The 27,231-nt window shown below is 40.1% G+C and overlaps 2 protein-coding genes across 3 annotated transcripts in view; one reads left to right on the forward strand and one right to left on the reverse strand.

The window, feature by feature from the left end:
- Positions 1-27,231, forward strand: part of LOC125769451 (uncharacterized) — a 451,794-nt gene that overhangs the window by 403,532 nt on the left and 21,031 nt on the right. The window lies entirely within an intron of this gene.
- The window catches only part of LOC125768179 (uncharacterized), a 460,049-nt gene that overhangs the window by 279,247 nt on the left and 153,571 nt on the right, over positions 1-27,231 (reverse strand). The gene's annotated exons all lie outside the window — the stretch shown is intronic.

Raw genomic sequence — 27,231 nt, forward strand, 5'->3', positions numbered from 1 at the left:
TTGAGGACAACGAGATCGAGATCACGCATACAACTCCTAAACCGTCCGGCAACCTCAAGCCAGAACACGCACCACCACCAATAACGGTCGCTAGGCGAAATTGAAGTTGCGTCGTCTTTGAGGACCGGAATCGTTACTTCGGACAACAACTGTAGTTATGCGGTCCCGTTCTAGGCGATGGCTATCTAAATGGCTGCCTACTCGGTGTACTATTAGATCAACCACAACCACGAAAGATTAAAATGGTTTCGTACCTGAGACATTTAACTCAGATCTTATTTCATCCCAAGCGATTTTTGAGTGTCCATTGTCTTGCACTAGCGAAATTAATAGCTCTTAGTTGATATTTGAATTCGCCATGGCCTTTTTGTTGTTGCGTGGAAAAATGAAAATCGTCAACAAACAATGGGGTCTATTCTACCTTCCACTAGTTTTTTTATGGACTTTGACGTTAGGCGGCTTATTTGTGGCAAACTTTCCATACAAACAGCTCAGCAAAATTAGCCTGTGTATTTCTGATTAGAAAATTTGTCTAATGATAATTTCGATCAGCTGCTCGACAAATGTCAAAACAAGGCATTTTTCTAGCATGTCTGAAAGAGGTTAGGCCATATTTTCCGAAAGTTGATTGGGGTGAATGTTGATTAATTTAGGATTTAAAACAACAATGAAATTACTTAAAATTAATTATGTTAAGCTTTTTATGGAAATTAATACAAATTTTTACTTGTGCCATGCCAATTATTTTGGCTTTGCTTTGTTCCATCCTATATAATTTTAATACTAATATTAATAAATTGGGGCGGCCCGGTGGTGCATGTGAAAAACGGCGTCCGTCCACACGGAAGGGACCGGGTTCAAATCCCATCCGGACCGTCTCCCCGTAGCATGGACTGACTATCCTGCTACGTGGTAAAATAAGTCTTGATACGACCAGGCCGTTCTAACCGAGCAAAAAAAAACCCAACCAAAAAAAAACTAACAATATAACAAGTAAGAATTATAACAACGTGTTCACGCAAGAGCTGACGAGGAAAGAGATCGAACTTAACCGTTGCGTTGTGCTCCAAGCCTTTCGTTATTTTGGCCGTGTTGCTATCTACGTAGATATAACGATTTATATTACTCATATAATATTACATAATACGTAATTATATATTACATTTAGGTTTAACTAAAAGGTTGTTAAAAGCATATAATTACGTATTATGTAATATTATACGAGTACTATAAATCGTTATAGCAAAACAGATGGCAACACGGCCAGAATAACGATAGGCCTCGAGCTCAACGCGACGGGGTTAAGCTCGATCTCTTTCCTCATTAGCTCTTGTGCGAACACGTTGTTCATAATATCAAAGGTCAAATTGTTAGTTTTTTTGGTTAGGTTTAGTTTAGGTTAGATGTAGAATAAGTTTAGTGTTTAATAAATATAATTATATGTTTTATGTTCTTTTTCTTTCGTGTTAAAAGGACTATAATAGTTTAACACGACACGAACATTTACAATAAATAACAATTAAATTACCGATTCTTTTCATGGGATATGCATGCTACTTAGCTTCGCCTAGCCCGCTCTTACGATGTTTCGCGCCGGAGCCCTAACCCGAAGTGACCCTTCGCTCGAGTTAAATTTCGGACGAATGATGATCGAATAAAATAGTTGGTAACGCGTTGAGTGCTGATTACTGAATGCCAGTTTATTGTCTTTACTGCCAGTAATTGGATGGATGAAGGAAGGGAGGGAACGGAGGTGTACCGAACTGCGACGTCGTCAGAATTGCATCGATACGCTATTTCTGCCGAATTGCAATTTTGTTGCTAATCGGTTTTATGCTATCCGTGCATTTGGATGCGGTCGGAAACAGCAACGGCCATCGATGTTGCTGACACGATAATGTCGTTGACTCTTAACTCTCGCAAACCCTGACCTCTCGGTAGATCTCACTAACACATCAACCACATTGCAACCACTAAAGCATTGGTGAATAGGTGAGAAAGGAAATGATGAATATAAGCAACAGTAGGTTGCTTAACGGCAGGTCGGATAACAACAACAAAAACCGTAGAAATGTCAAGATATCTTGAAAAAAACCAACATGGCTGACAATAAAATTTGTGGTACATGGTTGTACCTTATTTTAAGTAGTTTAAAAAAAGCGGCCATAGTGTTTTTCAATGTTTTTTTTTCTTCCACGTGTTGTTTACTTCCACTGCTACTTTGCTGCTTATACGCTCTCTTGATTTGTGGTTGCTCTCGACATTCGGTTCTTTTTTTCGTTGCTTCTTCGGCTGAGCTTGTCTATCTGTAAGGATATAGAGAAGGTTAGTAATTAGAAATTTGAACCTTACCGGTGTTGTGTAAGTGGCGTCGTCAACTGTATCGGCTGTGGGATCACATGCTGGCCTGCATGCTATTAGGGCATAAAATGATACGCGGTTGTATTGCTATTTTAGGAATGGATTCGCAACGTTCGTCGACGTCTTCAACCAAACCGATTGGTACAGATGAGAATACCGCAGGAGCGTTCCAGTTGCCCATTGCATCCCAACCTCAACCATGTTCCTCCGTTTCTCCTTCCAATCCAGTTCTTTCAACCCTACCCGTGATGACTTCTGCTAAAACCCAACCACCCAAAACACCCAAATTACATGTCTCTTTTCCCATTTCATCATCCGGTCCATTAAAACAAAAAAAACCTCTCCCCGTCCACCCATACCTGAAAAATCGTCTTCCCATTGCACCCAAATCACCAAACACTCCAAATCCCGCCTCAAATCCACTACCAACCAAAAAACCTCTTCCTGTCCCAACATTCAAATATGTCCCAAATGTTCCCAACCTACCACATCCACGTTACCTTCGTCTTTCTCTACAGTGGCTTCTGAGAGGATAACTGCGATGATGTGCGATATGTCTTCAAAGATCGATTTTATGTACAACGTAATGCACCATAAATATGCTGTAGAGCGGAAGATCAACATCGAGAAGATCACGGACGCGGCTGGATTGCTAGCATTAAATAATAAGCTGCAATCCGACAGCATGTTTATGGTGGATGTAATACAGCAAATTTTATTTGTTGTACAACATTATAAAGACGCAGAAAGAAGGTTGGACGCATCATTGGATGTGTTGTTGAACCGGGATGTATTAAAAGCATTCAGTTGGACAGGGCGAAGCATTTCTGGAACAAAATTAGAGTTTCAAAAACTTACCGCACTTCTACGCTTGTTCCGTTTCTTAGGGTGCCATGAAACCCTTGAGGCTACGGACGAATTGACTAAACAATTTATTTTTAAAAAAATGCAAAATGAAACTTCTTCGTGCGAAACAAAAAAGAGAAGAATGTCGAACTGTTTTTCCTATGTTAAGTTAAGTTAGTATAAGATAGGCTAAGATACTTAGATAAGATAGTACAGTAAATATCCGAGTTACACGGTTCTCGACATACGCGGATTCGGAGATACGCGGTTTTTAAAATTTGACAGAAAGAGCAGTTTATTACTATATGATTGAGTTCTCCCGCTTTCACTTGTCAAACTGATGATGATGATAATTCAAGGAAACATTCCGTGGTGCGTTCGTTATTATTTCTTTCACAGTTCCAAGTGACCAAAAATGTCGTCTACAAAATGTGAAAAACGAAAAAAAATGCTATATCTTTTGCTGATAAGCTACACATTATAAAACTGCACTAAAATGGGAAGAGTTTTGCTGCCATCAGCCGGGAATCCAATCGTCCTGAGTCAACAATACGGACCATTGTTAACTTAAAGGACCGATTCCTGGGATCTGTAAAGGAGAGTGTTTCGATGGAGAGAACAATTATCGCACAGAACCACGACGAAACGATAATAAAGATGGAGAAATTGTTATTGTTCTGGATGGAAGACCTAAACAGCAAGCGAATTCCTCTGAGTATGAAAAACATACAAGGAAAGGCTCTATCTTTGTATAAAGATTTATAATGCACCTCCAATGATTCTAATTTGACGTTTAAAGCTAGCGTAGGATGGTTTACGCGTTTTAAAACCCGAGCAAATCTCCGTAAGATTAAAATTTACGGCGAAGCAAGTAGTGTTGATGAAGACGCTGCCATGGCTTTTCCGGACATTTTGGCTACGTTGATAGCAAAAAACGGTTACCTACCAGAACAAGTGTTTCACGTGGACGAAAAAGCCCTATTTTGGAAGAAAATGCCATCTCGCAGTTATGTTTGTAAAGAAATGGAGTCGATGTCCGGTTACAAAGCAGCAAAAGAGAGAATCACTGTGATGGTTGGAGGCAATTTAGCAGGAAAGAAGCTCAAGCCCCTTGCAGTGTATCGTGCACAAAAGCCTCGAGCTTTCAAAAATGTAAATATGAACAATCTCAAGCAATTCATGCTTTGGAAAATAGCACAATCACGTTGAGCGAATACTGGAAAAAAAAATTATTTTTTAAACGCAGTAAAAAATATTGGAGAGGCATGGCAAGAAGTAAAGAAAGAAACGATGCAAGCAGCATGGAAAAAAATCTATCCAACATTGTTTGGAGAAGAGGAGTTAGAAGAAAATGTATTAGCTATAGACGATGGTGTGCACGAATGCTTTTCTCTAGCTAATAGTTTCTCTCTCTCTTTCTTCTTGGCTTTAACGACCTTACAGGTCACGCCGGCCATTTCTGGCTTACTAGACTCATTTTTGCCAAGTAGCAGGATAGTCAGTCCTAGCTACGGGGGAACGGTCCGGATGGGATTTGAACCCGGTCCGGCCGTGTGGACGAGCGCCGTTTTTCACATGCACCACCGGGCCGCCCCAAGTGCTATTATATAAAGTATTAAAAACAAAAAAACCGAAATTAGAACCCCTTACAATTGAAAAAATTATCATTGTCAGAAGGAAGCTCATGAAAAACATCCGAAAACACCACTTTATTGAGCGCCATCTGGTGATTTTGATCTGAACTAAACCAAAAATGCATTTTTATCTCTATCAATGATATCAATCCATAAAAACATAAAATAACCCCCAGAATAATTTCATCCCGAAATTTGTTCGGGGCTGACCAACGTGCATTGTAGCATAGCCTTTCTAAAGCTGCGGGGCCACGACAGTTGTGACTTTCCCTCAAACTTTCTCAGTCACTCAATTCCCTCAAAAAGCGTCTCAAAACCAATGTTCCCGTGGCCGTTTGAGGTTTTCCTCAAATTTGGTCACACAAACAATCACTCATGCTGCCTCTCTTTTCGTCAGCGACAACAAACAGTGTTTGACAAATGCTACGTATTTCATGTAATTGTAATCTTTGTTCAAAGGTGTTTTTTGATCAATTCAATGGAAAATATGGCCAATAAAAAGTTGTTTTAAGGAAAAGAAAGTATTTAAACATTTTATCAATCAAAAGAACGAGATTCAAGGATAGTCTTTCGCATAAAAAGTTTAGTTTTTAAATTAAAACGTATACATAAATTGTGTCACACACTGTGCAACAAATGAACAATTTACCGTCGCAAAAAACCAAAAAAAATAAACACACAAATACGGTGTTAAATTATAATTAATGCTAATTTTAGTTCTTCAGTAGGTATTTGCATTAACAATGGCACAAGAAAAGTGTACTTTTATTGAAAAAAATCGCAAACAAAAATATGTTTTGTTTACATTCTGAACGGCAGAGGCACCGGAACTGTCAAAACGATTCCTCAAAAAAAGTCTCAAAAAGTTTTTGAGGTTTTTGTAGATCGGCCAGGTTTTCCTCAAAACGCAAATCCCTCAAAATCACTCATGAGTTCCTGAGGTTTTGAGTTCTGAGGGAATCCTCAACTGTCGTGGCCCCGCAGCTTAAAAAACAGAATTTCATATGCGGCCTATCACCATTTTAAGCTTTTTTTCTAAGCCGTTAGTTTTCTTTCATCCACTTTATTTGAACAACATTGGGAATACGCAGGACAAATATTACATCACAAGATTGTTGACAAGTGCAGTTCAGTGACTGTTTAGCTCTGTTTTGTGTTGTGAAATTCATAGTGAAAAATAGAGCTAAGTGCTCAAAATAATTCTTTGCCACACTAATGAATGTTTGTAGATTCGTTCGATGTCACTATCTAGATTGTGATTGTTGAATTGATCGTGTAAAACGGGTGGATTTGCGCTGTCAACAGCGTCTCTGCGTTGGAGGCAGCGTCCGATCCTTTTCGTTTACAAAAGTGTTGGTACCGTTTTGTAGAAAACGTATGGATGTGTGAGTGACTTCGAACGAGTGGTATTTTGTTAGTAGTGTAGAGTAGTGTTTGTGTAACATACGACGGACGCTTAAGTTTGATAACTTGTAAGAAATTTTTAATAATTTGGTTCGCCCGGAATTGATTTCACGGTATGGAGTGTTTAAAATGCTCCGCCGTTGTTTTGATTGGTGATGATCCAATTGTTTGTGCTGGGAGTTGTGGTGGTAGTTTTCACCGCCGTTGCATCACTCCCGCGCTCTCCAAGCCAACGGCAAGGCTGACAAGTGAGAGTAAAAATGTTCTCTACATGTGTGATACGTGTTTAGAAAAGAATCCGGGCTTGGTGGGTGGTGATGATGTGAGTAAATCGTATGATTTGCTTACAAAATCGCTTAAGGATATGGAGTCTAATGTGAGCGTGTGGATTTCTAACGCTTTGGAGAAAGGAATAGAGACTCTCAAAACTGAGCTTTGCGCACAAGTGGAACGCAGGTTAGAAATAACTTTGCGAGAGATTTTTAATGCGATAGAAGTCGCTCACTCTGCAAAGGCGGCCTTGCGTGCAACCTCTGACTCTCCGAAAACCAGCGTTACAGTGCCGAACGAAACTTGGGCGACGGTAGCAAAAAAGAGGAAAAGGACAAATAGTGGGGACAGCAATGTTCAAACTATTATTCAAAGATTTGACGAGGGTAATGTTAAATCAACACCCAAAATTAAGAAACTAGACAAGGCTACGGATCCAAAGGCAACAATTAAGAATAAGGAAAGCAAAACCCTCGTTATTGTCCCCAAAGTAGATCAATCTTGCGAGAAAACAAGAGCTGATTTACGCGCTAAATTGGATCCGAGAAAACAGCAGTTGTCTGAGTTCCGCAATGGCAGGGACGGTCAGGTTTATGTTCAATGTCCTGCTCAGGTTAATTTTGATGATATCAGGAAAGATGTAGAAAACATTTTAGGAGAGGAATATTCGACATCTTTACCACTAGCGCGAGTAAAAATAATTGGAATGAGTGAGAAATACTCAGACTCAAATCTAGTAGATCTTTTGAAATCCCAAAATGAGGGAATTCCCTGGAAACAGGTAAAGGTTCTTGGATTTTTTGAGAGCAAGATCTATAAGTATCAAAAATACAATGCAGTTTTGGAAATTGATAATGAAAGTTACAACTGTCTGTCAAAACTAGAAAAGGTCAATGTTGGTTTTGATAGATGTAAATTATCCAGGACCGTTCAAGTTTTGCGTTGTTATCGATGTGGTCAATTTAACCATAAAAGCACCGATTGCAAAAATAAGGAAGCGTGCTCAAAATGCAGTGGTGAACATAGAACGTCGGATTGCACATCGTCTATCCTAAAATGTGTAAACTGTGTGTTGGCTAACACTACCAGGAACCCTAAACTGGACATAAAACACGCGGCCAATGGTTATAATTGTCCGCTGTTTAAAAAACAGTTTGAGAAGAGAATGCAGCTTTTTCGATAGCAGGGGGGAATGATTTAGGACGGTACAGAGAGATTTTATATTTCAATGTGGCCGGCCTGTCATCCAACTATGCAATGTTTCGTGAGACGGTAGAAAAAGTCCAACCCTTGTTGGTCTTGATCTCTGAAAATCATGTGCCTGAGGAAGAAGCATTCACAAACAATTTTATTTGAAAGGTTACAGGGTGGTTTCGTGTTTTTCACATTCACGCCACACAGGAGGAGTTGCTGTGTATGCTAGAAGCGACATTGCCATTAAAGTGATTTTCAATGAATCATTGGAAGGCAATTGGTTTCTTGGTGTAGCAGTTTCTCGGGGTAGACTAGTAGGAAATTAAGGGATTTTATATCATTCCCCTAGTGCAAGTGACTCAAGGTTTGTTGAAATTTTAGAAGATTGGTGGGATAGATTCTTGGATTTCAGGAGAACAAATGTAATCGTCGGTGACTTCAATGTTGATTGGCTAAATATTGAAAAATCTGCCAAGTTAAAAAGCTTGATGGATTCAGTAAATATGAAACAAAAAGTAACTGAGGTCACACGTATTGCTAGACAGAGCAGAACATTGATAGATCACGTTTATAGTAGCACAGACTTCATTAAAGTCGCTACTGATCCGTTACTAAAAATAACAGATCATGAAACTCAATTTTGGATGTAAACGATGAGCGCTGTGAAACAGTTCAACGAAAAGTAAAATGCTGGAATAGGTACTCGAAACATGCTCTTTGCGTCAACGTGTCAGAAGGTCTTCGGCAGGAAACATCCAGTTTGGACGAAGCTGCTGACTTGTTATGGAATACATTGGAAAATGCAATGAACACCTTGGTAGAAGAGAAGCCAATCGTAACAAGAGAGACTAGTAAATGGTATACTTTGGATCTTGCACGTGCTAAACGGAAAAGAGACAAGGCATACAAGCAATTCATTAGAACAAACACGGCTTACTATTGGTCTGACTATACGAGGCTTAGGAACATATACAGCAGGAGTCTCAAAACAACACGTAGGGAATACTTTTGTAATGAGATATCTAAGCACAAAGGTAGCAGCAAAGAGCTCTGGAAAGTACTTAAAAGTATGATTAAACCAGATCAATCACGCGTTTCTATTGTTAAATTTGATAACTTGGTTGAATCGGATGATTCTATCATAAGTAACAAGTTTAACTCGTTTTTTTGTAAACAGTGTTTTAAATATACATGTAAAATTAGTTCTGTCGGCGAGCCTGATTATTTATTGAGAAATAAAACACCAGAGCACCGATTCAATTTTCAGAAGATTACACTTGAGAAGCTAAAAACGATTTGTTTCAACCTGAATAAAACTGCAGGTATAGGGAATGTGAATTCTCACACAATTCAGGACTGCTTCCACGTAATAGGAGAAAATCTACTTATAGTGGTTAATGAATCGCTAAAGAGTGGAAATTTTCCTAAAGCATGGAAGGAGTCATTGGTAATACCTATTCCTAAAGTGAACGGAGCTGTCAATGCGGAGGATTTTCGTCCCATCAACATGCTCCATATACTCGAAAAAATTCTTGAAATTGTAGTCAAAGAACAATTGGTACAATTTCTGAATGGACACGAGCTATTAATTCGCGAGCAGTCAGGATTTCGGCAGGGTCACTCTTGTGAAACTGCTTTGAATCTTGTTCTAGCGAGGTGGAAAGGGTTGATGGAACAGAAGGAAACAATAATTGCTGTCTTTTTGGATCTAAAACGAGCATTTGAGACAATATCAAGGCCGTTATTGTTAACAACACTAAAGCGTTTTGGTATTGTGGGGAGGGAGCTCAATTGGTTCGAAAGTTATTTAAAAGACAGAACTCAGAGAACGTTTTTTGGAAACTCAAATCAGAGGCTGTAGAAAACACCCTTGGAGTTCCGCAAGGAAGTGTTCTTGGACCAATTTTGTTTATCATGTATATCAATGACTTGAAACAGGTTTTGAATTCTTGTGAGATCAATCTTTTTGCTGACGATACTGCTATGTTTATCGCGCATAAAGACATCAAACAAACAGAGTCTCTCCTTAATCTCGATTTAAACGCTCTAGATGGGTGGTTAAGGTACAAAAAACTGGCATTGAACATTAAAAAGACCAGCTACATGGTAATGTCTGTCGGTGGATTGTACAACCCACCATCTATCGTTATCAATACGGAACGAATCGAGAGAACCCGCCAGGTTAAATACTTGGGGGTTATTTTAGACGGCAAGTTGAAATTCCACGCTCACATAGACTGGGTCATCACCAAAGTGGCAAAAAAGTGTGGAGTGATTAGTAGGTTGGCAAATGATCTTGATTTTTTCGGGAAAGTTCACCTCTACAAATCACTTGTATCACCACACTTTGATTTCTGCCATTCTATTTCTTGGCAATAAAGGGCAAATGGTTAGGCTTCAACGGTATTATGAAGTTAATATTGTGTTGTGGTCGACGTACATCGTCTGCTGTTATGCTAGATATCCTACAATGGATGTCTGTAAAACAGAGGATTGTGTATCAGACCATGACTTTTATATACCGATTATTAAATGACCTATTACCGGAGTATCTGGAATAGTTCGAGGATCTGATGTTCATAGGCACTGTACACGCAGGGCAGATGAGCCCAGAGTCCCGCACTTACTATCTCACAGTGCTAGAAACTCTTTGTTTTTCAAGGGGGTTCAACGACACAACAGATTGCCAAGAGAAATTAAGAACGCGAGTAGCTTGCAGGAATTCAGGCGTAGGTGTGCGGCGTATGTTAAACAAACTGTATAATGTGTTATATGTGTAGATGTCCCATGTCACTATGTTTTGAAAAACTGCAGTTGTCATCATGATCTAGTGAAGATGATAAGATTTTAGAATTTTAAAAGATGGATTAAAAAAAAATTGAATGAGACTACCCAAGATTGAGACACGCGCGCGAAAAGTGACCAGTTGATTTCATATTGAATAGTTCACGGTGTGCACAATCTAAGAAGTCACGGCAAGATTCATACATTGATGTTTTAACGTGGCTGATTTCAGATGCATTGGATTTCCCTGCTTCGGAAGGTAGTGCCCTAAAACCACCAGTTGGTGTTAGCGGAACTGGCCATATGCATGTTGCAGCCGTGTCCTGAAATATGGTGAAACAGTTCCATTCACGGGTTCTGGAGCGCCATGTAAAGGATGCCTAGGAATACCATTGTGGTGAAGTGAGGCCCGTTTTCTCCTCAGTGGAATCAGGTTGGAAGCGTCTTGGAATTGTGAATGATACGGGGAAATATTCAAAATGCATATTGACGCCATCACTTGCTCGCTTTTTTGTTTAATATCATAAGATTAAAAATATCGCAAAGATAATTCCGTCCTTCTCAAACCTGTGTTGGGGTAAGAGGTGGGACTTATCATCATCATCATCATCATCAGTTTGTGTCAGAATTCAGCGAAATGTATAGCCGCTATTACGTAACTAGTAATATACATAACTTACTCCACATACTAAAAGATGTACAAAGGTTCGGACCACTTTCTTCAATATCATAATATCCGTTTTGAAAACAAACTTCAATATATCAAAAGGTTAGTCCGGACAGGCCATAGATCTTTGAACCAGGTAGTATGTATAATAACGGAACTGAAGAATCAGCGGATGTGCAAAAGAAAGCACCACAATTTATTCATGTATGAAAAGATAAAACAGGATGTAATCTTATTTCTAAATCCCAACTTTATTTTAAGGAAGGGAAATAGAAACGGTTGGTTTATTATACTATAAGCCGGTTTATTAGAATAATCAGATAGCTCGGTATAGCAAGGCAAACGATTTATCCGGTAATATTTTTATAGAGGGCCATCTTTTGGTAGCAAAACAACCAACATTTACCGATCCAGTCAGTTCGAAAGTTATTAATCATTATGAGCCTAGTAAGTCAGATATTTCAAACACTTTAATTACTGTAGATTTTAAAAGCATTAAAGGGAAACTTGCATGTATAACTTTAGATAACGGAAATACTTTTAATTTTAGTCCTTTATTACATACGTTTGACGAATAGATAGTTTTAGGTAGTTACTTATGTACGGTTAATTAGTTATTAGTTTTACAGTAATTGTTAGTAGTAAGGATATAATTATTGTTATATAGTATGTATTATGTCATCACTTTTAGTTTTATACAGCATTAAAACATATGCAGTTCAACAATAATCACAAATTCATGAAATTTGTCTTTTCATTGACAATCACAATTCAAGTCATACCACTAGCTTATATTATATATTAGCCTATTCTGCTTTCTTGCGTTTTATGGTATTACGCAATCCTTGTGTGGAACATCGAATCTTTCCATGGTACAGCTTTTTTAGCATGAATTCCTTTATGTCATCATCCGTGAGCATGTCTCTTTTAAGGAAGGTAGCTCTTCCTACAAACTTAAATAAAGATAGGACATGAACAAATCTCTGTAGCTCTATTTTTGGTTCAGGAAACCCCTTTCCCGTCCAACTGCATTTGGACAAGAACTCTCGATCCATCAGCAGGTCTAACGTTATCGAAAGCCTTTCGTTGTCGTCCTCGATGCCTTTTAAGATATTCAGTAGGATACAAATCGTTTCGGACATGTATATACTGTTAGCCTGGAGGGTTTGTTCCAGCGACTGTAACATCTCCAAGCTCTCTATTCTTTTAATGTGATCTTGAAGATCGTTGGGTTTTTTCGTTCCGCAAGAATGATTTAAAATCAAACTAACTTCCTGTGCCGTGTTGCACACAATCTTGGACATGATTCCAATCTGCTTTTCAATCCTGTCCAGTTGAGTTGTGTTCCCGTTCGCGATCACCGAAGCATATTGATCCTCATTTTCGGATCTTGTCTGGCGAAAAAACTGGTCGGAATCCGTTTGTACTCTAGCGAAAACAAAAATCAACTGTGTTTTATTGCACTGCTAACGGTACAGGCATGCATCGGGAAGATGGCTCTTCTAATTCTCCAGAGAACCAACAACACGGAAGACCCTAGCCGAAATCCATGGTAAGTAAAAACTTTTCACACAAACCTTTAATGTTGTACTCTTTCGCAGGTTTCAAATCGTAAATTTAGGAAAAAAGGGATAATCAATGCACCTGGTAAGCCCGGTGTAAATTGGGGAAGGGGAAATTATTTCTACCCGGCTCAAACCTATTTTAGCCAAAATAGCCCAAGGAGAATATTCAAGTTATTTCAAACATAACAGTTATAACATTTATTCATCTTCATTTATAACATTATTCGTCTTTAATATAATATTTTGTAAACTAATTATTGTTTTGTAATGCCAGATTCAACCCCACGTTCTGCAAATCTGATTTTGCATGAGCAGCTGGTGCAAGAAATCTCGCTTCAAATCAATCCATTACAATTCCGCATCATTCCATTACGACTCCATCATCAACACATACGAAATAGATAGAGGATATGAATATTGTTATTAAAACTCGGCAAAGTTTAGCAAAATGTGAGTGCAATTCCTATCAGCTCAAAAATAACATTTTCATAACCATTGAATATGGTTAGGCGGAAAGACCATAACAATATCAACTGCTACACGGAAACGGAAACTGTTGTTGAAGAAAATACTACCTCAAATGTCCTATTGAACAAACTCAACGAAATTCAAAGGAAGCAACAGTACACAAACAAAAACATTAGTGATATGGAGAAACAGATGAAACTGCTTCGTTCAGAATTGGATATTGTGGCCGACAAAATTATTCCTAGAATTGGTATTATGCGGGCAAGCAGTTTCGAATTCGAGCCTGTAGCAACCAAAGATGAGCAAAATTACACCGTGGTGCAAAATTGATCGGACACATCTAATAATTTCATTGATTGGCTTGAAAAACTGGTTTTATTAATGTTTCCTTCCAATTTTTTATGTATTTAATAATTTTATTTAATGTTTGTGTATTTAATAATGTTCCCAGCACAACAGGGCGATAAACCCGTGTTGAGCTCTCGGACCGGAGTATCAAACTCCGACCGAGGGTGAGAGAAGGTAGAAACTAAACTAATTTATCCGCGGCCAACCGAAATAAAAAGGCTTTTTGCTCCGGTTGTGAGAAAGCTTGTCTTTATTTAGGGCTACCTCCCCGTAGCCCCCTTTTAATGGTACATGCTGCTTTAGCGATACATAGTTTTCCTTAACGGCGATGCATAACCGTGTTTTCTTCGCGTTTCTTAACCCATTTTTTAACCCTTTACCGCCCTACTTCATATTCATAATATTAATTCCTGTAACAGTGTAAAATTTATCTAGTTTCCTCTAATTTCCTATAATTATTTCCTCAACTATTTCCCTAATTTGTTTAATAAATTTAATAGTTTTGGGGAGGATTTTTCGCGCCGATCCCCGCATTATCCTTGCATTATCTGTCTGCGCCTGCAGGAGCAAGCGAGACAGACAGAGACGCTTAACTTCCCTCTCACTCATCGCTTCACGGTGAAGCGATGCGAGAGAGGTAAGCTTAGTCTCCTAGCTTATCTTTACGTTGAGAGCGGCTAAGTCCGCTCTCCTGCTACTATTCTCCTAAGCTAGGGACCTTTTTTGAGCGCGGACACCGGTTCCTAAAAAGGACATAATTTCCGTCAGCGACAAATAATTTAACCAATCTTTAATTCGTTGTTCATTAATTTTCAAGATTAATCCATGTTTTCAATTGTGTAATATTGCGATAAAAAATTTTTTAAACGAAACCTTTAAAACCACTGTGCATAAATCACCGGACACCCATTGAAACCAATACAAAGACAAACGATAATAATGATTTAACTAGTTTGAGTGTATGACTTGATACAGAATTGAATTTTAATGTCACTAATACTACTGCAATACTATCTGATCTGGTATTCCAAAGTCAACGGTGTCGGACATCATTTCCCGCCAAAAAAACCACCGGTGGCATCGAAAATCACCGCAGAAGTGGACGTCCGCCGGTTCTTTCACAACAAAACAAGCGGTATTTGACACAAGCTGTCAAAAAAAATCCGTTCATTAGTGGTGGACAGCTGGCAGCCGATCTGGAACCCATCATCGGAAAACCTGTAAGCCGGTTCACCATCAGCAGAGCCTTGAATGAAATAGGAATCAAGAGTCGTACACCTCGGGAAAAACCATTCATAAGCGAGCAGAACAGATTGAAGCGTTTGGCCGGAGCACGGAAACAAACCAATGTCATTCTGGAAAAAAGTACTATGGACTGATGAAAGTAAGTTCAACGTAAGAGCTTCAGATGGGCGTGTTAGAGTCTGGAGAACTAGAAAAAAAGAATAAGCGTGGAACTGTTAAGCATGGCGGCGGATCAGTTATGGTATGGGATGGAATGTTCTATGCTGGAGTGGCTACCATAGAGTTCATTGAAGGGATTATGTTCAAAGAAGACTACAGATATTTTCTAGAACGTAATATCTCAAAATCTACCAGGAAATATCAGCTGGGCAGCAAGTTTGTGTTTATGCACGACAATAACCCCAAGCATAAGTCAAAGCTTGTGACGGAGTATTTGGCCAAAAAAATAGCTGTGCTAAATCACGCTCCCCAAAGCCCAGATTTAAACCCGATCGAGCATCTTTGGGATGAAATTGGACGACAAATGCAAAAGAAGCATATTCCTCGACAGAAAACAATTAATGCAGGAGATCAAAGCTGTCTACGTCCAGAAACAACTGTGACGTAACTAGCAAGCAAGCTCGCACGCAAGTCTGCGGCGAGTACTAAACACCGAAGTGTAGCTGCATGAGTTCGGATATCCGATCTAGCACACGCAGCTTTACTCGCGAACCTAACACCAAATGCAATGCTCGCCTTAGACGTTGATGCTTCCAATCAAGCTATAGGAGCTACACTTAATCAACTAACCACCAAGGGTCTCGAGCCGTTAGCGTTCTTTTCAAAGAAATTAACACCTGCACTACAGAAAACCAGCACTTATGATCGCGAGCTTTACGCTATCTACGAAGCGATTAAGCACTTTAAAGACCTCTTGGAAGCTCCCGAATTCGTAGTGTACACCAACCACAAGCCGTTAACCACAGAATTTCAGCAAAAACTAGAGAATGCCAACCCCACACAACAAAGAAGATTAATTTTCATCAGCGAGTACACAACCGATATACGCCACGTTTCTGACAAGCACAACATGGTTGCAGATATGCTGAGCCGCATTGACACTATCAGCGCACACATAGATTATCACCACATCGCTGAAGCACAACAAACCGACACCGAATTACAAGATTTTTTAAGTAACCCACCGGAATCAACTTCACTTATATTTAAAACACTGACCGTACTGAACTCTACTAATAAAATATTTTGCGATATTTCAACAGACCACATTCGACCTTTCGTTCCTAAAGCACACAGAAGAATGATAATATCCAAGCTGCACAACCTTTCGCACCCCGGAATAAGAGGAACCACTGACCTGGTATCAAATCGTTTTGTATGGACATCTATTCGAAAGGAATGCAAAACGTTCGTAAAAACATGCATAGAATGCCAAAAAAAAAAACAAAATAACGCGCCACAACAAATCGCCTATCACCACTATAGCTACACCGAACGAACGATTTACGCACGTCCACATGGATCTAATCGGCCCACTACCACCATCAGTAGGAAATGCGTACTGCTTGACGTTGATCGACAAATTTACGCGTTGGCCCGAAGCGATCCCAATCCCTAACATCACAGCCGAGACGGTTTCACGAGCCTTCATCACCGCAGTGATTTCCAGATTTGGTGTTCCGGCAATTCCGATGTCCGAGGTTTAACGACTGACCTCGGTAGGCAATTCGAATCGAAATTGTTTCGCTCTCTTTCCTCGACGTTAGATATCGATCACCTTCGAACAACACCCTACCACCCTCAATCCAACGGCCAAATAGAACGAGTGCATCGCCAGCTGAAAACCGCGATCCTTTGCCACAAAAATGCCCGTTGGACTGAAGCACTGCCCATCGTGCTACTCGGCATGCGCTCCAGCATAAAGGAAGACAATGCAACGACTGCAGAACTCACGTATGGTACAACACTACGGCTACCAGGTGAATTTTTTGATGAACCGAAGAAGGCAGCAAATGCGACCCCGGATTATAATCTAATATAATATAGCATAATCTTAAACAAATCATGTCATCGTTAAAACCACCCCCGCAATCGAATCACAACACTGGGGAAAAGGCGTATGTGCAAAAACAACTGCAGTCCTGTTGTTGTAAACAAACGGTGTTTACACCGACCCCTGTTGTCACTGTCGGACATTATGCCGAACTTCGTATTTACGAAGTTGTCGGAAGAAAGATTCGCGATCAGGATAACTGAGTACCGCGGTGAGTGAAGGACCAGGACGAGAAAATGTTCTTATGACCGCTAGAAAACGAGAACCAATAAAACAAACTAATTTTTTGGTTCGCTCCAGTAAAATAGCGTTCCTAATTAATTCTAAACTTTTTTGCGTTTTCTACACCTGTTCTCATGTTTTCGTTCGCATCGATGCTGTTAAACCAGCGTTGACCCCACCTTATGATGAACCATTCAGAATAATCAAACGCCACAAGAAATATTTAGCTTTAGATATTAGAGGAAAGAAGTGCGAAATATCCATCGATCGAGTGTAAGCAGCGAGATATGATGAGCCGTACATCCAACAGCCCGACTCAGCCGATCCTCAAATGATCCTCAAAGGTCCTCTACCGCAGTGCTCCCCAACCTTTTTAGTACCGCGGACCACTTTTTGTTCGACATAAGTATATCGCGGCCCACATGAGACATCTAAGAACGGATTTTTTTAAATAAAACATGAGCAAAAAATGTAATTGTCCGCAATCTGACACATCGAGGGGTGTAGAACGATTTCGTCACGTAAAAACGCTTGAAATGGTAAACAATACGTATTTAAATTATCGGTCCAACGACCGAAAATTTCTTCCGCGGACCACTTCTACTTAAGCCACGGACCACAAGTGGTCCGCGGACCATAGGTTGGGGACCACTGCTCTACCGAACCCGATACGGCAGGAAAATTTATCAACCGGATAAATTTTAAATGAAGGGGGAAGTGATGTGGCGTAACTAGCAAGCAAGATCGCACGCAAGCCTGCGGCGAGTACTAAACACCGAAGTGTAGCTGCATGAGTTCGGATATCCGATCTAGGAAAACTGCGCGGCCAATACTGACCAGGAAGGTCAAAGTGAAATAAAACGCACTCTGTTATCCTGACCACGAAGCAAACCGGACGAGTAAGATTTCATTAAATTTCCACATCCGAATACGTCATATTACAGGGTTTCGAATCATATAAGGGAACAGTTCAATCGGTATGGAGAAAGATTCAACCGCTCAGGGGATGTTTGCAACGCTTTGGTGGAAATTCTCACTCGCTTAGGAGAATTTTGTAAGTATATAGCGGAATGTGTCAAGCAGTTAGGGGACCCGTGCAATCATAGTAGGGAATTTTGCAACCGCTGAGGAGAACAATCTGTCACCCGCCCAAATGTCATCGATTGCGTCCGTTGTTTGTTTAGATTGAACAGCTTCATTACAAAACGTACACGAAAGCAGAAAGCGTGTTTCAATTAAATATTTACGTTCGTTACGAAAACAATTCGTTCATTCTGTTGTTACAATATCGATTCGTTACTATCTACAAACACAGCCACAAAAAAATACAGAAGCCAGGTAATTATTAAGAATATACATTTTGAATACGACTGTTGTATTTATGTTTGTATATTCATACTTAAATCTGCTGTATTTTTCCATTGCAGTATATAATATTCAACGTACCAACATGTCGGGAAGAAGAACCATATCTCTTGAAAACAAAAACAAAATTGTGAAGCTAAACCTAGACCAGTACCGTATGACTGATATAGCGAGAATAATGGAACTAAACATCCATACTGTATCGCGCATAGTTCAAAAATATCTCGACGATATGGAAGTAAAAGATAATTCAAATAAGAAAGGAAGACCCCATGGAAAAAAATAAACGAGGAGCAACTTCAGATTGTGAAGAACTGGATTGATGAAGATTGTTCATTAAGCCTAAAAAAAATATCGAAAAAATGTCGTGAAGATTTTGGGGTGCAAGTTTTCATTTCAACTGTAAAGCTGCGGGGCCACGACAGTTGAGGATTCCCTCAGAACTCAAAACCTCAGGAACTCATGAGTGATTTTGAGGGATTTGCGTTTTGAGGAACACCTGGCCGATCTACAAAAACCTCAAAAACTTTTTGAGACTTTTTTTCAGGAATCGTTTTGACAGTTCCGATGCCTCTGCCGTTCAGAATGTAAACAAAACATATTTTTGTTTGCGATTTTTTTCAATAAAAGTACACTTTTCTTGTGCCATTGTTAATGCAAATATCTACTGAAGAACTAAAATTAACATTAATTATAATTTAACACCGTATTTGTGTGTTTATTTTTTTTTTGTTTTTTTTGACGGTAAATTGTTCATTTGTTGCACAGTGTGTGACACAATTTATGTATACGTTTTAATTTAAAAACTAAACTTTTTATGCGAAAGACTATCCTTGAATTTCGTTCTTTTGATTGATAAAATGTTTAAATACTTTCTTTTCTTTAAAATAACATTTTATTGACCATATTTTCCATTAAATTGATCAAAAAACACCTTTAAACAAAGTTCACAATTACATGAAATACGTAGCATTTGTCAAACACTGTTTGTTGTCGCTGACGAAAAGAGAGGCAGCATGAGTGATTGTTTGTGTGACCAAAATTGAGGAAAACCTCAAACGGCCAAGGCAACACTGGTTTTGAGACGTTTTTTGAGGGATTTGAGTGACTGAGGAAGTTTGAGGGAAAGTCTCAACTGTCGTGGCCCCGCAGCTTAAGGAACTATCTGGCTGGATTTAATTATACCCTGTGTTCCGTTCCACATGGCACGGATTTTTTTTATTTTTTTTTTCGGAATTCCGCGCGAGCGAGGAAGGATCACCGTCTGTGTTGTAATACCGTTGTTTTCTGTGTCCGTGTTGCCGCGACCATTTCCAAGTCAGTAAAATATAGTAAACCTTTTGTCCTTGAACTCAAACCCAGAGTGTTACAGTTCACTTTAATTTCAACCAAAACAGCAGTTCAGCTCACCCTGCCGGAGTTTGAGCACTCTGAAAAGGATTCAATTAATCCCCGAACGTCGCAACACCCCGCAAACAGTCGAAGTACGCAAACAATATGCTTTTCGATTTATAGAGTGGCAAGCGGAATTGAACGACACCAACTTCATATTTTTAGATGAGATTGGATTTAATGTATCCTTACGATGTAAAAGAGACTGGTCTGCTTCTGGTAAACCTGCGACGCAAGTTGTTCCGTCCATTCGTAGCCGCAACATTACTATCTGTTGCGCGATGACTCGAAATGGCATCGTGGCTTACGAATCAGCCGATGGTGCAATGAACCAACACTTACAGGGTTTCGAATCATATAAGGGAACAGTTCAATCGGTATGGAGAAAGATTCAACCGCTCAGGGGATGTTTGCAACGCTTTGGTGGAACTTTTCACTCGCTTAAGAGAATTTTGCAAGCATATAGGGGAATGTGTCAAGCAGTTAGGGGAGCCGTGCAATCATAGTAGGGAATTTTGCAACCGCTGAGGAGAACAATCTGTCAACCTCCAAAATGTCATCGTTGGTCGTCCATTGTTTGTATATATTGAGCAATTATCCGTAATCAAAACGTTTGCGAAAGCAGTTTATTTTATTAAGCTTATTTTAAATTCATATTTTGTGTAAATTTATGTTCAATTTTTTCGTGATGCAGCTGCTCAATGTAAACAAACAACGGACGACTAAAGATGACATTTGGCGGGTGACAGATTGTTCTCCTTAGCGGTTGCAAAATTCCCTACTATGATTGCACGGCTCCCCTAACTGCTTGACACATTCCCCTATATGCTTGCAAAATTCTCCTAAGCGAGTGAAAAGTTCCACCAAAGCGTTGCAAACATCCCCTGAGCGGTTGAATCTTTCTCCATACCGGTTGAACTGTTCCCTTATATGATTCGAAACCCTGTATATGATTCGAAACCCTGTATATTCCATAGGCATAATTTCTTAAATCTTCCTCAAACGATGTTGCTTCTATCTCTTCCTCGTCTGTTGTACAGCGTTTGTATACGCACCGGTGTCCCGTACACGTTTGGTCGCCATTCTTTGAATTATGTTTATGATTGAAAGTTTAGAACCAGTAATGAGCGTGGCTGACTTAAGAGCGTTGTTTGTTGACCGGACTTAATTTAAATAGGATTATTTTGTTCTGAGTGTGATGCCTGTTAAATTTATCCTCGAAGGCAAGTGCAGCAAGTGTTACCTTGAGTACCTGCGGGTTTAACCAGAAAACCACGATAAGCGAACGAATTTATAAAATGTGTACAACATTATTCAAGGGTAGTTCTTCAGCCATGTGTAATACAGGTAAGTAAGTGTCCATTTTTTGGTATATTAAAACAAATTTTATTACGTGTCCCCATCATTCCTTACAAGTCCATCAAATTGAAAATAAGTCAGTAAAGATGTATTCTTCTACCAAAATGGTGCGTCTGGACGAAAATCAGGAAACTGATTTCGTTGATACAAGTGTTCAAGTTATATCGAACATCTACTTGCCGTCTCTCGACATTAGAAATATAGTTCCGGCTTCAACATCACCACTCCAGCAGCTTTCGATTTCAGGACTTCAACACCCAGAAGACTATGCAGTTTTGGCCGAACCATCGCAACCGTCTCCAAGAATAGACGCAAAAGTCCGACATACATTACTTCGCTTATCTCATCTTCCTACAACACCGACGTAATTGAGGAGCTACTGCATCTGACGAAACATAACAGAGAGGACATCACGAAGCTTAGGTCGTTGATCATATCGCTATTTAAGCAAAACTTTACCTTGATGGAAAAGTTAGCTATGAAAACCGATAATGCACAGGCTGTCATGTCAACAATGCACGATATCATCAGAAAGGTTCCGTCATCGCAGGCTCCAGACGACTTTGACTTTGTCATAGTAAAAACGGCGGTACATTTAGACGCTTTGGAGACCAGGTTGGGAACTGATGCGGATTTTTTCGGAGCAATGGGAGCATGGTTAACTGATAAAATTCGTCGCGACGATCCGAGGAACCGTATGCATGACGCTCTGGACCTGCTGTTCGACAAACAGTTTTGTAGTTGGGCAGGTGTCGGACAACATGGCCCAACTAGATGTTTAAAATAGTCGGTACGCGCGGCTATGGTGTACCGGCCATTGAAGCGGTCGACAAGTTTTTCAAACTTAAATTGAAACACGCAACTCAACGGGCAGCTATGGTAAGAAACCGAAGAACAAGTTGTAGACGTCCTTAGTCATATTTATAACTTGCATATTTAAAAATTAATTTCCCAAAATAAGTTATATGATGTAATATTTACAACTTTTAAAAATACGAACCAAGCAATATGAAAAAAGGATATCTATACATTGACTTAACAATAAATAAAAATATTTAACTACATATTTATATTACTATGTACCTTTACACCAGCTGAATTTCGAAACGAATTTGAAATTATTATGCGTATCAAAAAGAACACATTTCCATTAGTCATGACATAGGTGCATGAAACATTTCTTAAACCTTTTAAAATAATAAAAACATGCTTAATTAGCTTTGTAACGATCTGCAAAAATTTTATGTTCTACAACCTCAAAGAACGTCATTTTCATCTATCTCTTCAACTTTTTTTGTTTTTCGCTAAAAACCAATCCCAGTATGTTACGGGCGGCCACAAGGAAATAGCTAAAGCAATGCATAGAATTGTAGTCCTGCATTCTGCATCAACCTAACTGCCTCGTACCCATCCTGTGTTAAAGCAACTCAGTAATTGTTTTCACCTGGCTAAGGGCGCTCATTTTCCCTAATTTATTTTTTTCGTATTCGGCTCTGTTTGCTTATTCTTCACTAATATACACTAATTTTCACTGCACTTTATTTGCACTCGCGAAATTATTTTTAAACCAAAGAAAATATTTTCATCAGCCGTTCAATTTTTTCTTATGTATGGTATTGCCAATTGTAGCTGTTGTTGCAGTTGCAGTTGTACCAAGTATTGTTGTTGTTGCCGCTGTAGCAATTGTTGCTGCTTCCAGTTGCGGCAATTGTTCCTGTTGTTGCAGTTGGGGCATGTGTTATTGTTGTTCCAATGGTTGCTTTTCTTCCTGTTCTTGCTGGTTTTCCGGTTATTCCAATTTATGGTGGTGTTTCTGTTGTTGATGCTGCAGCCGTTGTTGCAAATGTTGCTGTTGTTGTCGGTGTTGCTGCTGTTGTCATTGTTGCTTTAGTTGCCATGAGTATTTCAGTTGCCGTTTGTGTGGCTGTGGCGGTTCTGGCTGTAGTTGCCAATGTTTCTGACGCTTAGAACAACGATTCCCTTGCGGGATCTTCTTCGAATGACCCGAACGCGAATTATTGCCGGCATGATACCATTCAGGATAGTACGATACACCCAGTGGTGATCCTTCCTGCCATGTATGGGAACTGGTATGACGGGATGCTGGCGGTGTACACTGCCATGCCGATCCGGTACAGCCGGTAGTTGCTATTTTCGAGTTTGGTACCACATGTTCAGGAAAGAAAGATGGGACATCGTTCGTGTGCTGCTTAAGTTCACGCTGCTTCCAAGATGGCCAGTGGATTCACACAAGTCCACCTCCTGATAGGCTGATGGATTTTTATCCATCACATCCAACGCCGGCATCACCGTAAAACAAAACTGACAATATGCTGGCGAATATTTTTTCGATAACATTATCCGACAATTTCCTTACCTTAAGGGTTCCTTAATTGCAATGAACCAGTTGGTCATACTATTCGTCACTACATTCAAACGAAAGGCCTATTACCTTTTTCCAAACCAAAGCGACTCGATCCCGAGAAACATAAAATAGCACTGGCAGAATTCCAACACATGCTGAATTTAGAAATCTGTCGCGTGTCTTTATCCTCAGCTTCGTCACTGTTGTGGCGATTACAGACGATTTAACGCAATAACAGTGCTAGATCGCTATCCGGTTCCTCATATACAGGATTTTACCATGAATTTGCAGGGGTGCACAATATTTTCCAAGATACATATCATTCGTGCATACCATCTCATTTCCATGGCTGAGGAAAACATTCCCAACACAGCGATTACTACACCTTTCGGTTTGTTTGAATTTCTCAGGATGCCATTTGGCCTGAGAAACGCCAGTCAAATTGTGCGTACCAACAATCGATTTTCTGAGCCATACCATTTAACATCATTTCGAAAGCTGATAGGGTTGAAGCAATAAAGAAATTTCCTTCGCCTACACCAGTAAAACAGCTACAACGCATTGTTGGCATGGTTAATTTTACCGCAAATATCAAGCCACCTTAAACCATTGTATTAACTAATAGCAGAACACGGCAATAAAAAAACCAAAAAGGAATTCATTTGGTCTGAGAAGTGTGAGCGAGCCTTGCAACAAGTAAAAGACCAACTTTCCAACGCCGCCATACTGGCGCATTCTATACCAGATGCAACCTACTCATTGACAACAAACGTATCTAGTTTTGCAGTAGGAGCCGTTCTGCAATAACACAATCAATGAAGCTGGGAACCTTTGGCGTTCGTCTCGAAAACGATGACGCCAACGGAACAAGGGTATTCCACTTTCGACAGGGAGTTGCTTGCCATTGTCCTTGGCATCAAACACTTCCGTCATTTCTTGGAAGGTAGATCCTTCACCGTTTTCACCGATCATAAGCCACTTACCACTGCACTCACTTCTAAATCAGAAAAGTCTACACGTCAAAACAGACATCTTAAATTCATCTCACAATTTACATCAGATATCCAATACATAGCAGGAGACAGTAACAAACTAGCAGACGCTACATCGAGCATCGGTGAAACCGAAGCGATCAAACATCTTTCATACGACACCATTTCGAAAAGCCAACAGTCAGACAAACAATTAGATCAACTTCTAAATGATTAGATCAACGTCTAACATTAGATAACAATAGTTTAGTTTTCGAATCCTCAACCGGCAAAAACAGACTTTACGTTCAACATTGTCTTAGAAAACAAAATTTTGACAATTTCCATAGCTTGTCTCATCTAGGAATACGGGCATCAAGAAAACTTTTAGTGGAAAGATTTTCTGGCCAGCTATGAACAACGATATGGCAAATTACACACGTTCTTGTCTTGGGTGTCAGCGCTCAAAAATCATACGTCACACACGCTCACTCGTCGATAACATTCCGGTTCCTCAGGGTCGTTTCGATCACATTCACATGGATATTGTGGGTCCTCTACCACCCTTCGAAGAACACGGAAGTGAGTACCGTGACATCTAGGACATATTACCTCCCGCACTTCATAGTCGTGAACAAGAATAAGACAACACCGAAACCACGACTAGTGTTCGACGCAGCCGCAGCAATCGATGGAGTATCCCTCAATTCGCAGCTGTTATCTGGACCGGATGAAATGGCATCACTGTTTGGAGTAATGGTGCGGTTCAGAGAAGGCAACATCTGCGTAACAGGGGACATTCAGGAAATGTTCCACCGCGTAAGAAGATCAAGATGCCCAACGCGTTCTTTGGAGAGACTACGAACAACGTCAACCGGACGTATTTGTAATGCAGGTCATGGCATTTGGGGCAACGTGCTCGCCAGCCTGCGCACAAGCAGTAAAAAACACAAACGCAATGGCACATGCAGAAACACATCCCTTAGCCGTGGACCCAATTATCCGTCAACATTACGTAGATGATTACCTGGACAGTTTCTTCAGTCTCGAGGACGCGGTGCGAACAATCGAACAGGTCATCCAAGTACATGACAACGCTGGGTTTCATATTAGAAATTTCACCTCCAACCGGGGGGAGCTATTACGAACCATTCCGAGTGAAAGATGGCAGAAAAAGGATTCAGTAGTCGCAATAGAGGAGAAAAATGAAAACTACGAAAAAATCCTCGGCATACAATGGAACACCATATCCGATCACTTCAGTTATCGTGTAAAAAAGAGCGCATTTAAGACCAGCAGAACACCGACCAAAAGAGAAGTTTTAAGTTTTATAATGAGCGTATATGATCCTCTAGGACTCATTAGTCACATAACTATTCATGGTCGGATATTAATGAGGGCAATCCACATTGCCACTGATGATTGGGATGCGTTGATTCCGGACGAGTTGATAACAACATGGAACGAATGTCTACAGCAGATAGAAGGAATTGATAATCTTCAAATACCAAGCCAACTAGTGCGATCAGCAGACTCACCGTTGGATTTGCATACTTTCGTCGATGCGTCAGAAAATGCATTTGCCTGTTGTGTCTATGCTCGTTCAAACGCCGGAGGAACAGCTTTCATAAGATTGATTGCTGGAAAAGCACGAGTCGCGCCAATCAATCCATTATCAATTCCAAAGTTGGAATTACAAGCGGCTGTATTAGGAATCCGACTGACCGAGGCTGTTAAGAAGGAACTGCGCATAGCTGTAACCAGGAGTACGTACTGGAGCGATTCTGAAGTGGTTCTAGCGTGGATTAAGAACCGACGACGCAAATACCAGCAATTCGTATCTCATAGAGTGGGAGAGATCCTAGAATCATCCCATGCCAATCAATGGAGATGGGTCCCGTCGAAGGAAAACCCAGCGGACATAGCTACGAAACCAAGCAGCAACGGTTGGACTTGGTTTAACGGACCTACTTTTTTGCTAGAAGATGAAAGCACATGGCCGCAAAAAAGCTCCATCCCTGATACAGACGAAGAACGTCGAACGGTAGGAATTCATACAACCAAGGGATATGAATTCCCCACGGAGGATTACTCTTCATGGACTAAACTGCTCAAGCACATAACAATCCTCAAGAAATTCGTCGATTACATCAAGAATCGCAAATCATTTACGCGCTATATAAAACCACAGGACGTGCAAGTCGCTCGTAACATGTTATACCGACAAGCGCAATGGGAAGCATTTCCGGAAGAGATGAACGTGCTGAGTAAAGGCGAGGTAGTACCAAAAAGCAGCCCTCTTAATAAATTGATGCCATTCATCGACTCGGAAGGCGTCTTAAGATCTCGGGGACGATTGGAAAAAATTGTGAGTATTCCGGAGAGTACAAGAACACCAATCCTGCTTCCCCAAAAACCGCGCGTAGTGAAACTACTCGTGAGGAACTTTCACGAACAAAATCTTCATCAAGCTGACAACGTCGTGATTGGAGCGTTAAGACAAACATACTGGATATTAAACCTTCGGGCGGTGTGAAAAATGTGAAAAACTGTTGCCAAAAGTGCATTTTACGAACGGCTGCACCAAAGGTCCCATTGATGGCACCTCTTCCGGAATTTCGAGCCAACCCATACAATCCCCCATTCACGCACACCGGTGTGGATTATTTCGGTCCCATAGAAGTCGCCGTAAAACGCTCCGTTGAAAAAAGATGGGGA

Source organism: Anopheles funestus, chromosome X (genome assembly GCF_943734845.2).
Source record: "Anopheles funestus chromosome X, idAnoFuneDA-416_04, whole genome shotgun sequence".
Classification (NCBI taxonomy): Eukaryota; Metazoa; Arthropoda; class Insecta; order Diptera; family Culicidae; genus Anopheles; species Anopheles funestus.